The sequence below is a fragment of the Astatotilapia calliptera genome, chromosome 6, assembly GCF_900246225.1.
Source record: "Astatotilapia calliptera chromosome 6, fAstCal1.2, whole genome shotgun sequence".
In the NCBI taxonomy this organism is placed as follows: Eukaryota; Metazoa; Chordata; class Actinopteri; order Cichliformes; family Cichlidae; genus Astatotilapia; species Astatotilapia calliptera.
Window position 1 is genome coordinate 38,593,465 of NC_039307.1, and position 18,068 is coordinate 38,611,532.

The following is an 18,068-nucleotide window of genomic DNA, read 5'->3' on the forward strand; positions in this document are numbered from 1 at the left end:
CGTGTGCTGCCTCCTGGTCGCCACAATTCCTCCTGAGGAAACACGCATACCAAAGGCAGCCGTGAGTACAAAACCTAACAGTAGACTTGCACTAACCTTGCACAATACACTTAAGACTGACGGGAAGTCACTCAACGATCCAGCGTTGAGGAGCTCTCAGCCACACTGTTTTGAAGCTCCTCTGACGAGGCTTGATCGGCGCCAGGTGTGTGTGGATTCCTGGGTGGGACCGGTCAGCTGGCAGGGCCACACCCACCAGGCCTAAAAGTGCCTGCCACGACCGCACCCTCACATACACAAGCACACACCCCTAAACACCTGACAGTACACCAACACGGAAAAACAGGACAGCAGACACAACCATAATAACAACAACCACAATAATGATAATAATAATAATAATAATAATAACTACAATAGTAGTCCACACTGCTCACGGACCCCGAATCCCTGGAACTGGGTCCGTGACATACATAGTCTGAAATCAGACTTAAACTCACTCCCTCTGTTCATTTTCTGACATAATTTCACCTGCTAAATACACAGAAAATTTTGTTAAAAGCCACACAATTTGCACACAATAATGTTCCCCTTTAAGCACTTTAACATACTTAGATTTAGCATAACATATAAACCCATTATAACAATGTGTCATCACTAAATTATAAATTTCTTGTCCAACTCTGCACCTCTGAAAAGGCCTGACCACCTAATTTAAATATCCTGTTACTTTACCATTATATATTTCACCAAGTAATCCTCCTCAGTCTCTGCTATGTTTCCTCCATTGAAAGCCTCTGACACCCAGCCACACAGGAAGCTTCTTTCTCACCACTCATTTCAGCTAATTTATATACTGAGTCATATCTCAAGAAGTTACCATGACAAGAGAAAAACATATTTAAATCTTACCACATTATTAAATTCTTTTCTTTTCTTCCTAGAGTAATCACTTGTTTTGCTCAATCGACACAAGAGCACTTCCAATTCACTATTTTAAAACTACTTTAAGCTTTTAATCACTTTTTCATTTTCACAAATGTCACTCTCTTGTCATGAAACTTTCCTGAGTCATTCCTCAACTTCAGGGTTTAAGTGTGTTCACACTATTTTAACACTAATAAACAGACTCACATGCTCAACATGCTGTCTAATCTTCATGAGCTCTCTCGTAGTTGTAAGGTTAATGCATTTTCTGTTTGTGTGTGTGATTTTGTATATGTTTCTTTTTGCAGTGTTTCAGACTCCTTCACAATTTTCCCACTTAAGCAGTCAGTTTTTTCTTTCCCAAGTTTGCTAACCCAAATTTTGCTTTCCCACCTTAAATAACAGCATTCCTTGCCTTCAGCCAGGAGTTAGAGCTCACTTGTCAGGTTTAGTGATGCATGGCGCTGTAAACAACCAGGCCTGAATGTTTACAGTGATGTTAACCTATAACTTTCTTCTGACCGCCGCATGTGGAAAATTGATCCAGGTCTGCTTTGGACCTAAAAATGACAAACTTAGACACTCATTATTATCATCAGTGCTTAAATGACCCACTTCTCTCTCTCTCTCTCTCTCTGGCCAAAAATACCAGTTTATTTCATGTATTCACCTTGATAAATGTAAGCGTGTTCTTCCTTGCGTTCATGTTATGTGGTCATGTTAATGGAGTGTAAGCTGCTTCTACATTGCATATGTATTTTATAATCAGGTTTAACTCTGCCTCTTTGCACTGAGCTGTGGATTCAAACTATCTCAATTCTGCTTCTCCCCCAAAATAATTTCACATGTAACCATTTGTATATGTGTGTTTTCTACCTTTTTAACCTCATTGTTGTGATGTGGTGAAAATTTCTAAACCTTAATAAGTTCAGCCTTTGATCCAATTTTCCCATATGCATTCACTATATAATGTCCAGGTTTACCTATTACTGTTCTCACGGTTTCCTGTGGGGCCTCGCAGATCAACACAGGCCCAAATCAGGGGTTTCTTCTCTCCATTTCTTCTCTCTTGATCTTTTCAGTCTTTTCTTTTAAGGATTACTCCAAGCATGGCAAATATGAAACTCAGTGTTCAGTGCTTTCACACAGTTATTTATCCCACTGTTCTTATCAGCCTGTAATTCACCGTGCATGTTGCATCACGTGCTTTCTTACATGCTGCTGCTGGCGTCGTCAGTGTTATAGTTCAGTTGCACTGACTTTTTCGCCTGCTGCTTGCGGCATGGGGAGGCGGCGGGGGATTCTCTGGCTGGCTGGAGCAGCATCTAATAATAATCAACTCGCAAAATAAAACAAAATAAAAACAAACCGACAAACATGAAAACACTAGACATTATAATACAGACTTATAATTTGCATCAATGTTTTTTCGAAATTCTGTACATGAAAAGTGAGCACGAGAGCCCTCGGTGCGCCTGCTTGCTGCTGAAGTCAAAGTAAACTTTATTGTCATCTCCGCTACATACAGTCCAGTATATAGAGAGACGAGGCGACGAGGCTCCAGTTACAGCAGTGCAAGTAAACAAACAATATATATAAGAAGAGTAAGAAAATAAATACACACTTTAGGACTTGGTGTAAAGGGATCAATAACAATTTAAAATTTATAGTTTGATGATTTAAAGTCTAACACACAACCCATCGAAAGAGGGGGGGGGGCTGGCTGCTTCCAAATAGAGCACATTTCATTTATAATGATGTAAATCTAAGTCCATTATGTATTCATGATTTGAACCTTGGGTTGTGTGAAATCCCAGAAATAAACCCTAGACAAAAACCCTAGAATCTGTGAACTAAGGTGTAGGTCTATTAGGTCATGTTGTGGTGATCCTCATGTTGAGGGATGGGTGTTCATAATGGAGTGCAAAATTAAAACCAATGGAAGCTGGACAAGAAAAGTTCAAAGCCATCAGGTGCTCAGTTTAGAAAAAAGAGAAAAGAAGAGGAGGAGAAACGAGCAAAAGATGCAGGTAAGCAGATGTGTCATTGGATAATGGCAGGTCATCCTGAAACAATCAGGATCAGAATACTTTATTAATCCCTAAGGAAATTATGTGGGTTACAGTTGCTCTAAGAAGAAATGGTAAAAATAGTAACAGTAACAGACTAAACGCCAAACAATACATTATATTACATATTTTAATATTAATTAGTCATTGTTAATTGTTGATTTGTCCTGTTCTCATTGTATGATGAATTATGATGGCTGTTTGGTGGCAATTTGCATACTATGCATACTCTCTCTCTCTTCACATGTGTGTGTGTGTGTGTGTGTGTGTGTGTGTACGTGTGTGTACAACAGTTTTATGTTAATGTACAACCCTTAAAATATTTTGTGTGTGTGTGTGTGGGGGGGGGGGGGGGGGGGGGGGCGCCAGAGGGAGTGTTCGCCCAGGGCGCCTAACAGGCTAGGATCGCCACTGCATCAGCCAGTTTCCTTTTATGGGCATGCAAAGTTCCTGTCCCACACACAGCTTCCTGTCACACACACACAGCTGATTAGTCTGTAGAAACAGGAAAGTTTCTCTCGTTCCTGTTTCTGCAGGCTAATCAAACTCTTTTTTTTAATATTTACAGTCTATAAACCCTCTATAATTCTGCTAAGTGTTGCTCTAAAAACAATGCACCCTTATTTCACGCACACACACTTAAATATACTAAGCTCTTTGCATTTGCAAGCATTCACATCACAATCTTCAACGTGCTCAGCAGAGCTCTTTCAGACATCAGGACAATTAACAGTTTTCCACACATATCACCATTCTTTCAACTCAGTTTCGTAGCATCATCCACACAATACTTTCATTAGCATTTTACACACTTCCCTTCAATGAACTTCGTTGTCTCCCACACACTTTTCTCTCAAAACAATGTGCACCTTTAATCATTCATCCCAATAACAATTTCACACTTCATTTATACATTCACACATTTATATATATATAACAAAAGACTGCCACTGAGTACTAAGATAAATCTATTAGATAATTTCTATATTGGTTAGAATTAAGATTATTTTTATTTTTCCATTTCATGAGGACTGTTTTCTTGGCAATGCCTAGGACAGTGAAAACCATATGGGCGATATTCTTTTCTGTAGTGACATAATCTAAGCTGCCCAACAAGCACACTAAAGGGGAAGTTGGAATGTTACATTTCAGACACTTTGATAACTTTAACACATCTCACGCCAAAACTTCTGAACTGGTGGACAGAACCAAAGCGCGTGGATATAATTGTCCGGTGTATTGGTTTGACAGTGTGAGCAGCTGTTGGAAGACGTAAAGCCCATCTTGAACATTCGATGACCAGTATAGATATGAGATGAGATGATGAGATAGCCTTTATTTGTCAGTTGCAGGTCTTTGCCCACAACCGAGATGACAGACCTTGCCGACCCTACATACAATACACAAACATCACAATGGGGTGACAGGTCAGGCTAGGTAGCGAGGAAAAAAAACATCGAAATGTGTAACACAAAAGGATAATACAGGAATGCACAGATATCAACACACCATAGCACAATAAACACAGACAGCACCATGGGAAAGAGTTCCAGTGTGTACATCTGATCTGGGATCGCTGCAATCTTTCGACTGTGCCTCCAACTGACCCGATGTCCACATCAGAGGGGAGGTAAGCGTTGGATGTAGCGTTGGATCCGGGGTAGGGAGGGTGATGCGTCAGTATCAGTATATGTATGTGTGTGCGTGTCCTTCACCCTGCCAGGCTAAGTAAACAGTCTTCCAGCCAACCCAGGTGGCCTTGCATGGAATGGGAAGGAACAGACTAAGCACAGTCGTTATCAGGGTGTTTTGTTCAGCTCCGGCCTTGCAGCTGGCGCCAAAGGGGTATCCGCATAAGTGATGGTATTTTTTACTTTAGTGCGAACAGCTCATATGAATTTCAAAGCAGTTCTACAGTCCAACACTGGTCTCTCAATCTCCCGTTGGAGAGCCATACTTGCTGTGATGCTGTCATTTCTTGTGCTCAAGGAGCCAATTTCTGAGAACTCACGGCTGTGTGCCTCCCCGAGATGTCATCCAATTTGCGCCCAGAGATGTTATTCCGGGCTAGCCCTTCCGAGATGTATCCAATCTGCAGTCAGAGATCTTATTCTGAGTATTCACAGCAGCCGTAGCCTCTCCAAGATCTTATCCGTGCTGACTCAATGAGCCCATTTTGAGAAACTCACACCTCTCCCATCGTTCCAATCCCAGCGGGCAGCCTTGTGGAGGTTTGAACAGCTGGTTCTGCTTTCTTGATTCTTTGATAAGTCAGGGCCAAGCCAGCTCCGACCAGCCAGAACCCTGTTACCATGGTTCCGAATAGGTAGATATCTTCAGCACTCAGGCTCACCCAAGCCCAAACTTCTTGTTGAGAAAGGGGTGTCAATTGCATTTAGGGACCACTTCAACATTTAGGTGATCACCTAAAACCACTGGGGGAAAGGAAAATGAGCATCAAACACTGCCAGGACATTACCAGGTAAATTAGTCTCTGCAAATTTTTAATGACAATGTAAATAAAGTATGACAAAACCACAGACAAGTAAAATATATTGAAATTTTAAGTTAAAATTTTGGTAGTTGTACTGATCTTTGGAAGAATCTGTGTTATTCTTCTGGGATTGCAGAGCTGCTGTATGTTACCAAAACTATAAAAACACAAGCTGACAAGTTTAGTTAAATGAAAGACTGACAAGTTAGAAGATCAAAGAAAATCAATTTTCGAAAATATTATGGACTTCCACCCGATCAATATATATTTGATCCACCTACACTCAGAAAAATAAAGGTGCCAACTGGAACCAAAAGTGGTTCTTTAGACTGATGCCATAGAAGAACCTTTTTTGGTGCCACAAAGAACCTTTCAAGCAATGGTTCTTTGAAGAACCATTTCTTTCAGTGGTTCATTGAAGAACCTCTAAAGGTGTCCCAAAGAACCATCAAGAAATGGTTCTCACTACCATCTTGTAAACCTTCCCTTTCAGTCTTGCTGCTATCCTTCTCTCACAAATCACCCCTGACACTTATCTACGCCCACTCCACCATACCTGCACTCACTTCTGTGTTTAAGTTTACTTTTGTCTCAGTGAGTCTGTATTTGGGTCCTTCCCTGCTTGCTGGACAGCTGATTTATGACAACTGCAACCTTTTAGCTTGAATGTGTTTGGAATATTTGTCTATTATTGCTGTAGTATTATTTAGTCAGAAAAACATTGTTTATAATTATTAAAAGTAAATTATTTGCCTCTTGTTGTTGAAGATGACCTGACTGACCTCTGCCCTTATTGTGGGAAACATGATAGTGACGCTCACTGGGTAAATGCTTATGTTTTATGTGTCCTTCTCAGGTTCTGCTTAAAAAAGATCGTTTTAAAAAACCCAAAACATTTTTAAAAATTGACCATGTCAACGCTGAACAGGACTTACTCTAGTTGTAAAGCATGATAGCCTGCTTTATGATCTGAGCATTTTGCAACCTTTTACATCTTTTTATAACCATTTTACCATAATACCTGTGTTTCCTTGTTTGTCTCAGTCAGAGTGGCTGTGACAAAAACCCATTTGTTTGTGAAAGATGCCAGTCAAGGAGTTAGGGTCTCTGGGTTTTGTGTTTCGTATCCCAAATCATTCATTTATTTATTCATTCGTTTATGTTTTTGATAAACAACTTTTGAATTCAGCTTTGATTGCTGTTTGTTTGTTTGACTATTCCAGTGTTTTGTCTTTCTTCACATGTTTGAATTGTAATAAACTGAGGCAAGGAATTAGGCAAGGAAGCTGGAAATGAAAACTGATCTTTATAATAGTTCTCCATGGACTTGATCTGATCCTAGTGTCGTCTCTGCTATTCCAATCGCTGCTCCCTGGTGTGAGCTCTCTGCTCTCTCAGACGATTCTACTGTATCTCCAAACCCTCGTCGAATAGCTGACGAAACATCCTGTCCTCTTTGGAGAGTGATCCAGTCAGGTCCATAAATATTGGGACATCAACACAATTCTAACATTTTTGGCTCTTTACTTCACTACAATGGATTCCAAATGAAACGAAAGAGATGTGCTTCAACTGCAGACTGTCGGCTTTTATTTGAGGGTATTTACATCCAAATCAGGTGAGCGGTGTAGGAATTACAACAGTTTGCAAATGTGCTTCCCACTTCTTAAGGAATCAAAAGTAATGGGACAGAAAACGAACCATAAATCAAACTTTCATTTTTTAATACTTGGTTGCAAATACTTTGCAGTCAATCATAGCCTGAAGTCTGGAACACATAAACATCACCAGACGCTGGGTTTCATCCCTGCTGATGCTCTGCCAGGTCTCTACTGCAACAGTCTTCAGTTCCTGCTTGTTCTTGGGGCTTTTTCCCTACAGTTTTGTCTTCAGCAAGTGAAATGCATGCTCAATCGGATTCAGGTCAGGTGATTGACTTGGCCATTGCAAAACAGTCCACTTCTTTCCCTTCAAAAACTCTTTGGTTGCTTTTGCAGTATGCTTTGGGTTATTGTCCATCTGCACTGTGAAGCGCCGTCCAATGAGTTTTGAAGCATTTGTCTGAATATGAGCAGATAATATTGCCTGAAACACTTCATCGTGCTGCTTTTGTTAGCAGTCACATCATCAATAAATACAAGAGAACCAGTTCCACTGGCAGCCATACATGCCTATGCCATGACACTTCCATCACAATGCTTCACTGATGAGGTGGTATGCTTAGGAGCAGTTCCTTTCCTTCTCCATACTCTTCTCTTCCCATCACTCTGGTACAAGTTGATCTTGGTCTCATCTGTCCATAGGATGTTGTTACAGAACTGTGAAGGCTTTTTAGATGTCATTTGGCAAACTCTAATCTGGCCTTCCTCTTCCAAACAGTTGTTTTGGCCACACCTAATGTTTTTGCTATCTCTCTGATGGGTTTGTTTTGTTATCTCAGCCTAATGATGGCTTGCTTCACTGATAGTGACAGCTCTTTGGAGCTCATTTTGGCAGTTGACAGCAACAGGTTCAAAATGCAAATAGTACACTTGAAATGAACCCTGGACCTTTTATCTGCTCATTGTAATTGGGGTAATGAGAGAATAACACACACCTGGCCATGGAACAGCTGAGAAGCCAATTGTCCCATTACTTTTGGTCCCTTAAGAAGTGGGAAGCACATTTGCAAACTGTTGTAATTCCTACACCGTTCACCTGATTTGGATGTAAATACCCTCAAATAAAAGCCGACAGTCTGCAGTTAAAGCACATCTTGTTCGTTTAATTTTGAATCCATTGTGGTGGTGTATAGAGCCAAAAATGCTAGAATTGTGTCGATGTCCCAATATTTATGGACCTGACTGTGTGTGTGTGTGTATATATATATATATATATATATATATATATATATATATATATATATATATATATATATATATTAAAATTCCATAAATACATATCTTTGCCTAATAACAAACACGTAAATATGATTGTTTGCGCGCTTGCGAATGGCAATCACCTTCTGGCAGCCAAAAACTCTCCTGACTTCATGCAACCACAAAAGGTATACCCAGTTAGCTAGCAGAGATCTCACATATTACAAAACTGCACGTTGCCCACGCTCGGACTAAAAGTAACTGAACCAGCCGCAATAAAGGCCACAAAAATGTGTAGTGTCCAATATCTGTTAAGACAGAAATTCGGACCTGTGATAGCCAATAGCAGCTGTAGCTATTGACAATCTAGTCTTCAAGTGATGACGTATGAACCATGCTTCTGGGTCCAAACTACTCTGTTTTTATCAAGGCTGTTGTGTTTTTAACATGTTTTAATGCTTTGTATCTTGTTCTATTTAGTCTGAACAAGCCCCTTAAAAAAAAAAAAAGTCAGTGATCACCGTCAGCATCTATCAGTTTTTATTAAAGACTGGTTTTTAAACCCTTAGATGTAACTACAGCCCCATCATCAGGAACCAGGGCTGGACTGGGACAAAAAATCGGCCCGGGCATTTTGACTTAGAGACCGGCCCACCAGGTATTATAGGAAAAACCATAAAGCCTTTGAATAAAAACAAATGCTGTTGTCACAGTGATGCACACTGTCTTGTTGGTATATATGTAACAATCTAATAAACTTAAACCTACACCATCCTCCCTGTTCTGGTATTCTAAACAGTACCAAAAGTAGACTGCTTGGTTGAGTTAACCTCCTAAACTATCTAGAGCACATGGTGAAAACCTGAAATTAAGACAGAGGAGACTAGAGGTGAGAAATGATCATTACTGTTTACTGATGACAGATTTATATATATTTTCATAAACCATTCATTTGCCACATCAATAAACAGCATGGCAGGGCAAAATATTTTTTCTGACATGGCAACCTTTAAAAAGTGAAAGGAGACAGAAAGACAGGTGAGAAAGAATAAAACTTAATTGACTTTTTGATGGCATTTTACACACAGTACTGGTACAGTATCTAGAAAATGTGGGAAAATACTGGCATCATATACAGTACTTAGCTACTTCTGAAGAAATTATGTTGGGACCCTCAAAAAAATTACTATGTACAATAATGGATTTCTATACATTTTACATCAGATGAAAACGTTTGTTGTAAGATTCAGATAATTATTTATTCAAAGTTTTTATATGACATAAAAAAGAAAAGTATTTCTTTGTTTCCCCCTTTCCCTGTTAATGCCCTACATGCCCCCTGACAAAACTGCACAGTTACCAGCTGTCAGCTACTTAGAAAAAGATCCTGGTGTTATTTGTCTCTCAGAAACAGTTCATAACTTTCCTTCAACTCATTCATGTCACCTAAAAGGTAAACCTGTTTCTCCATCACCTGTTCAGCTCTGATGATCCAGTAAGGACATCTCCTGGTTTCATCTTCATGTTTCCCTCTCACCACATATCCAAACCGACATCATGACCAGCAGCTTTTACAGCTGTGGCTCCAGCAAACATCAGCTGATACTAGAAATTAATATTAAATAAATTATAACAACAGTTGATCAAGCTTAAATGTGCTGCTGTTGTTTAGCGTGACATCCGCCGGTTTCTTCTTTCTGGCGCAAAGTGGGCGATAAACAAGAGAGAAAAGCAAATCAGCTGATCATTGATCAGTTTCATGATTGAAGTAGAAACAGGAGAGAGAAGGGGAGAGAATGAGAGAAGAAGAGGCAGCTGTGCAGCTCCAGCTTTATGTCTTTTTCATTGTAGCTGAAGTCCGGGACAAACTGTGTTCCTTTTCACCTCAATACGAAACGCGCAATATTTTCTCTGAATACGAGACGATTCCGTTTTTTACGGGACGGTTGGAAACTCTAATAACTAACCTTATAAATAAAATAAGATAAAACAAGTTCAACATCAATAATATCATAGCACCCGCCCAGCTACAGTATATATAAACGCCGTCATGCTAGCTAGTACGCAGTACGAGTTATTGTAACTGACTGTAAAAAGTCAGCATAACGAAAACAAACTCCATCTAAACTTGGTTTATATCTGACCCAGATAGACTGCAGGTCAGAACGTCTTACCTGAAGTTCAGTTCACCGCCTCGGGTCTCTGCTCCTCCTGCCTTTCCGTCATCCACCTGCCAGCATGTTGCATCTGCTGGCCTCCACAACTTGCTAATGTTACTGAATCTGTGGAAGCTCCGCAATAGCCACCACCAAACAACTGAGTTATTTTTACACATCTCCCTTCATCTGGGCAATCCACGACCTTTCAGTGTTTATACCGGCAAATGCCCGGTATGCCCGATGGCCAGTCCAGCTATGTCAGGAACCGTCATGTTAACTTTTATCAAGTGGAAAAGTTAGCGTTCATCCTACAGCTTCACTGTTTATATTATGCTAACCATAGGTGTGTAGCTAGCCACTACATAGCCCAACTTCAGTAACCCTTCAAACGTCACTGCTGTCTAGGTTTCTGTCTCCATTTATGTTGGAAGTGATAGCAGAGTTGGATGTTTTAATTTTTCTGAAATCTCTCAGTCAGAACATGCTCTATCATGTTTCGGTGGAAACTAGCAAGCTAACTTCCTGCTAACTTCTAACTCCATTAAATTTAATAAATTCAGTTTTCATAGATGCCTGGATGGTAAACTTAATTGTTACACCAGGTAGAGCAGCAACGCTGATGATTTAATTAAAGAATTTAGACAGTTTGTAACTCTCAGTGATGCCACAGTGTTCGTTTGACTTTGGGACCTAAAGCGGAGTTTGGACCCGGAAATGACTAATGACGTTAGACTTAAAAGACCGAATGGCAGCACGAACATGATGCATCAGAGCCACTAACGTCAACAATCGCCATTTTAAGCCCAGCTACAGATATGTGTCGTAAATTTAGTGTCACATGGAGTTTTCGTCAAGGTAAAAAGAGGTGTCAATCATGCAAATCAGCCAATAAAAGCAGACGTTACAGCGCCTCAGAATTTAAAGCAACAGAGTCCATTTAAACTGTCTATGGCACACAGGAGAATGGGCCTGCTGGATGACAGTCTGTGGGTAATTCTTCAAAAATATATTTTAAAAAAAGCATCTTTAGGCATGTAAATGAAATTAAATAATTACTGCGGGTTCAATACCTAAAAAATGCAACTCAGACATGGTGACCAAAGTGTGCCAAAATTGAGCAAGCTGCACAACACCTGAATATTTATTTATTAAAGGTGCAGTAACTTTTCACTATGTTGCTTTAGAAGCATAAATCTTTGCACGGATGATGTTTATACATTCATTACTGATTTTCTGGATTAAAATGTGAACAAAGCATAGTTTTATAGGGCTTATATTAGTGATGGGAATGCTGGCTCTTTTTAGAGAACCGGCTCTTTCGGCTCCCAACCAGCTCTTAAGGTTGTTTTGTTGCTTTAATTAATTTATCAACAACAATATAACATTATGCACAAAATGAATTACTAATGTAAAAAAATGTGTTTTTATTTATATATGTTTGTTATATAAATATGCTTTTATTTATTCACTCCACATTAAATTAAAGAAATTATAAAATACAAAAACCAACTATTTACAATTCTACTTTTAACTATTTAAATTTTCAGCTTTTTCCTTTTAAACAAATTTAAAGTGAAACAACAGAAAACACTAGAGGTGGGTTTTAATAATCAATTCATCGATTAAAATCGATTCTGGCTTGGATAACGTGATATTGATTCATTAAAATCCTGAATCGATTTTTTTTATCTAAATGTATTTTGCCCAAAATTCCAGAATCTCAGGCGAAACGTCACAAAATTTAGGCAACCACCAAACATTTAAAACAGTAAATGAGAGCAGGTACACGGCTTCTGCACAAAGACGTAAACACACAGCGCGGACCCGCGGATCAGAATCAGTGAGATGTCGCCTTTCTCACCCGACAGCACGGACACGGCTGAAAACCGACAGCTCGCTGATTCCGATGTTTCGGCGGGTCCGCGCTTTGTGTTTACGCCCTTTTTGCGCTGATTCTAACGCTGTCAGTTTTATCTCTCTCCAAACAATACTGACTGAACCAGCAGCAAAAGAAGATCCAAACTACGCTTCACATAAACATCGTCATGGACTCCCTCTTACTTTTTCTTTTTTGCTTCCACCACACTTCATGCACAGCTCTCTCTCTCTCTCTTTCTCAGTGTACTTCAAGAACAGTTTCCTGTCTATCCCCAAAATCTGTTTTCTACATTATTCGCTTGCTTGTTACGCACAAGTCTACCATTATTTACAGCGCTGTCGGCCGATGTTTTTTTTTTTCCTTTTAGTTACTTCCGAAAAGAAAGCCTAATTTCTGCTGTTCAATAGGTTTCTGAACAAATTTAAACTTTTTAAAATTATACAAAATGCAAAACGCTTAGCTGTGTCTCTAATAAAACCGCTGTAACTTCAGAGGTAAGTTACAGCGGTAAGGCCAGGAAAATCACCATGTTTTTCTGTGTTTTATCTTCAGCTACTTTGACACAAAGCCATCTGCTGTGATGCTCACACCTTTGATAAAGTCTGGAAAGTGTCAGCTTCTTTTTTATAGATACAAAAATATGTAAATGTACTGATCTGAATTATAATATTTCTGACTGTCTGAGGCAAAATTTCCCAGATTCAAATCGAATTGAATTGAATTGACTCGAATTAAATCGAATCGTAGATCGAATCGATTCAGGACCTTGTGAATCGGAATCGAATCGATTCTAGAAATCGACAATACCCAGCCCTAGAAAACACTGCAAACCACAACACAATAAAAAATTAATATGCAAAACAAAAAGAAGATGCATGTTCTCTGTGATATGGGCCTGGGATGATATTTTGGGAGAGCGTTTTTTCCTGCTTTGAATTGCATACATAGGATTCAGTGCATGAATAAACTTTCTGAATCCTTTAACATCCACAACTGAAAATAATTGGAAATCAAGTGCAATCATTTTGCCAGGTCTTTATAAATTGAGTTGTCACAGAGGGGCCACAGACGTCTGCAAAAACTCTCTAATATAGCTCTGGGTTGGTTTAGGTCAGGGGTGGGCAACTCCAGGCCTCGAGGGCCGTGTCCCTGCAGGTTTTAGATCTCACGTTGGGTCAACACACCTGAATCACATGATTAGTTCATTAGCAGACCTCTGGAGAACTGCAGGACATGTTGAGGAGCTAATTTGGCCATTTAAATCAGCTGTGTTGGTTCAAGGACACATCTAAACCTGCAGGGACACCGGCCCTCGAGGCCTGGAGTTGCCCACCCCTGTTCTAATGAGAACACACATATGATTTTTCTCTTAGTATTAGGTATGAACAAGTCAACAACACAAAGCAAAGGCAATAACCAGCATGAAAAGACGTTAAAGTAGAATCACTGTGGCAACTGCTTTGGAGTAGAATTAACATGAACAGGTTGAAACAGAGGCTTAAGCCTGTTTGCTCATCTGTTCGTTACCAGTAGAAGTTCAGGGTCTATCTGCCGTGTTTGGGTCTGCGTTCACTCAGCTTTAAAACTACTCTGGATTCTGTCTGTGTAGATGCTTGCAAAGCCAAAGTTCTGTTAGGAGCTGAATGCAGTTGTTTCTTTTCTGGATGCAGTTTGCACCTTACCAACAATACAGTGGCTTGCAAAAGTATTCAGCCCCCTTGAACTTTCCCACATTTTGTCACATTACAGCCACAAACATGAATCAATTTTATTGGAATTTCAGGTGAAAGACCAACACAAAGTGGTGCACACGTGAGAAGTGGAACGAAAATCATACATGATTCCAAACATTTTTTACAAATAAATAACTGCAAAGTGGGGTGTGTGTAATTATTCAGCCCCCTTTGGTCTGAGTGCACTCAGTTGCCCATAGACGTTGCCTGATGAGTGCTAATGACTAAATAGAGTGCACCTGTGTGTAATCTAATGTCAGTACAAATACAGCTGTCCTGTGACGGCCTCAGAGGTTGTCTAAGAGAATATTGGGAGCAACAACACCATGAAGTCCAAAGCACACACCAGACAGGTCAGGGATAAAGTTATTGAGAAATTCAAAGCAGGCTTAGGCTACAAAAAGATTTCCCAAGCCTTGAACATCCCAATGAGCACTGTTCAAGCCATCATTCAGAAATGGAAGGAGTATGGCACAACTGTAAACCTACCAAGACAAGGCCGTCCACCTAAACTCACAGGCCGAACAAGGAGCGCGCTGATCAGAAATGCAGCCAAGAGGCCCATGGTGACTCTGGACGAGCTGCAGAGATCTACAGCTCAGGTGGGGGAATCTGTCCATAGGACAACTATTAGTCGAGCACTGCACAAAGTTGGCCTTTATGGAAGAGTGGCAAGAAGAAAGCCATGTGTGGCGGAAAACTAACACTGCACATCACTCTGAACACACCATCCCCACTGTCAAATATGGTGGTGGCAGCATCATGCTCTGGGGGTGCTTCTCTTCAGCAGGGACACGCTCAAAAAAATGAATGAGGGGGATTGTTCAGTGTATATTAATTATTTATTTTCATTTTACTTAAAATATATGTTTTTGTTAAGTTAACATGTGTTTTTCTAATCAAGTCTACGTAATTGTGTCTATTATTCAACGTACATAATACTAATGTGTTACTTGATGGCATAACATTTAAGTTAAGTCAATTAGGATCGATATACTTTGTATATCCACAAGGTGGCAGTAATGCAAAAACAGTTGTAATAAAACCGCGAAGAACAACAAGGTTTCATGGCTTGGGCCTGCTCATGCGCAAGACTTCAAATTTAACTTGAAAACGTTGTTTTGGCGCCAAGCTGCTGTTTCTTTGAGAGGTTAGACCACTTCTTTCTTTGACTATGTTGTGTAGTATCTACATGTAGAGCATGGTTATATTTTGCGTTTGTCTTACAAGCCATGTTATATCGTTTGCGTGCGCTTGTTCTACATTAGTTTTACTGGGTCCTGGACATGCTTATTTTGTGGAGTGTGTAAGAAACATTTTTATTGTTTTTTGTTTTATTAAGGGATTAGCTACAGGGGTTCATGGGGTTATTTTTTCAAGGGGTTATTTTTTCATTTGCTTTCTTGGGATTCCTTTACTGTAATCCAAGAGTCGTAAATATCGAATAGGATAGCAAGGATAGCATAAAGTGAAATTTAAAATACAAAAAGTCAAGGGCGAAAGCCACTGTGACACCATTGTTATGCTCTATCAGTAATCGGTATTATTTAAAAATGGTCTGTAAATACAGCATGTTTCCTAGCGGAGTTATACATATCAACATAGTTATAAATTACAGTTTGTTAAATCACACACTTAAGTTTTTAAATAAAATTATTCACGACATATGAGTGGACAGACAATGGAGGTCGACAGACCTGGTGATAATTGCTTCTATAGAAAGTTAGCACATGGCAGTGTCAATCTCTTGCTTCTGAGTAGTATTTTATTTAGCTGTAATTCAATCAATAATTTGCTTCTTGAAATTAAGAAATGAATTTCTTGTTTTACTTTATAAATTTCAGATCCGGGCCTTTACCTGCTCCCTCCTATACTGATGTGGTGTATGTGGTACTGCTGAGCTTGTATGTGGTATGTGAACTGTTATACTTTTAAAAACAAAACTGTTTTATAAGTTAAGTTTTCTTTAGTCACCCATCCCATGCCCCTGTTCTTCTCCAGATCTGAACCATTGTAAAGGTTGCAGTTCAAGGGCCTGAGGCATGAAATTCTTTTCAGATCAGCTGTGATCAATATTTTTTGGAACTTGATAAATAACAATAAAAGCTGTAATGGCTCCTTTAGCATTTTGTGTAAATATTTGTGTTAAAATTATAGCTTTAATGAGGTCTTTCTACATTAGTTTTAGTTATAAAGTATGTATATGTGTGTGTGTGTATATATATATACATATAGTATGTATATTTACAGTACAGTATGTTGTGTTTGTTGACATGTTTTCAGGTGGAAGCAGAATATGTGAGGATTACTACTGCTCCACTTGTTCCAAGGCTTTTTACACAACTTGACCAATACACCAATGACCAGCTCATAAAAGTCTTCAAGAAAAAAGGAGGCGTTGCAGGGAAGAAAATTAGACAAACTTTGGCCCCTGCCACACAGGTGCGTTATTCTGTTGGTAGCCAAATATTATGGCTAATAAGATCATTTTCAAATTTAAACAGCTAGTGTATGGTAGCTGCACAGTGCACTTACATTTATATTAAGCAAGACAAAGTTTTGTACTCAAAACGTTGGAAAACTTAAATGACCTAAACATATGTAAAATGTGATCCCTCAATTTCGGGTTAAACCATAAGTGAATGGTTTTTATGTTAAAGATCAGTTTTTGAATGCAAAAAAGATGATGTATTAGTTTGTCTTTACCTCCATTATGGACATATATAATGTGGTGGAAACCCTGCCCAACAGGTTAACTATTCATGTCCATGTGATGATTAGTTGGTCTTGTGTACATGTCTATTTGTGCAGTGGATATGTCATTCATTTTGCGTATAATGTGAGTTTGTGTCATCCTAAAGTATATCTGTTTTCTCTTCCTGTATCTCTGCCACTCTCTACAGAAGGAAACTATTGAAAAGGGGAGGGAGTGTGTCCTCAGGGCACTACCTTTTTACCTGAATGAAGACCCAAGCATCCTCTTCAAAGAATAATTGGTTGGTAATTTTATTTTAGTTTTTTTATCTGTATTAAACCAAATTTTGAATAACTAATGTTGTTGCATGTTGTAGTGTTGTTGTTGTTGTAATTTGCATGGAACCTGTTTAAATGTTTTGGGAAATCTTCTTGTATACCCAAACTATGTATATTTATTGTTGAATCTGTAGTCTAAAATAGTAGCTCACTGGGGTGCATGTTCCTAATATTGTGTTTACTTCATTAAACTGGACGCCATTTTTCTATGTTTTTGCGTCTAAGCTACAGCTACAGCTGTTCAGAGGGAGCTGGAACAAATTACCCTTGCTATCTTCACCATCGAAAGAGTTGATGCCAGCACTCCTCCAGCCGATGTGGGTATAACCATCTAGTGTGTTCTGCATGACCTGGAAGACCTGGCCTCTGCATGTGCACTCTTAATGGGTGGGATATATGCACTGAATCTCAGTTAACCTCAGGACTGAAAGCTTTCTTTGAAGTACTTCAGAACCTCTTCCTTCATCTGTATGTCAGCAGACTCTTGACCAAGGTACAGATGCTCAAGAATAAACTGAATGAATAAGCCAACCCTTAATTTGGATGATGAATGTTCTGTCAGATGGACAGAAGTTTTTCGGAGGCTGAATGGGAATAAAATGGTAATTTGTTGAAAATGACAGATAAAGGGAAAATTACATGAGAGAAATTTAGAAAATTTTGAAAAGATTGTAAACTACTACAATTTGAGAGATTTTACTCGTGTGTGTGTGTGTGTGTGTGTGTGTGTGTGTGTGTGTGTGTGTGTGTGTTTAATTGAGAGATGATACTGCACCAGAAATGTTGAGGGGTGGTGTGTATATTAGCGTTCAAGGCATATTGTTATGAGGTGGAAATATGTTCATATTCTGTTTGTGTTACATTGTGTGCATTGTAAAGGTAATTGCAATACATACTAAGAATAAGGGTAAGTTAG

General features: G+C 39.2%; 1 long non-coding RNA gene across 1 annotated transcript; it reads left to right on the plus strand.

Annotated features, from left to right (window-relative positions):
• The first annotated feature begins 15,933 nt into the window (after positions 1 to 15,933).
• On the plus strand, positions 15,934 to 17,461 carry LOC113023382 (uncharacterized). Its single transcript, XR_003272563.1, has 4 exons — positions 15,934 to 16,030; positions 16,403 to 16,561; positions 17,023 to 17,115; positions 17,384 to 17,461. It is a non-coding gene; the product is annotated as an uncharacterized LOC113023382 (long non-coding RNA).
• Positions 17,462 to 18,068: the final 607 nt, after the last annotated feature.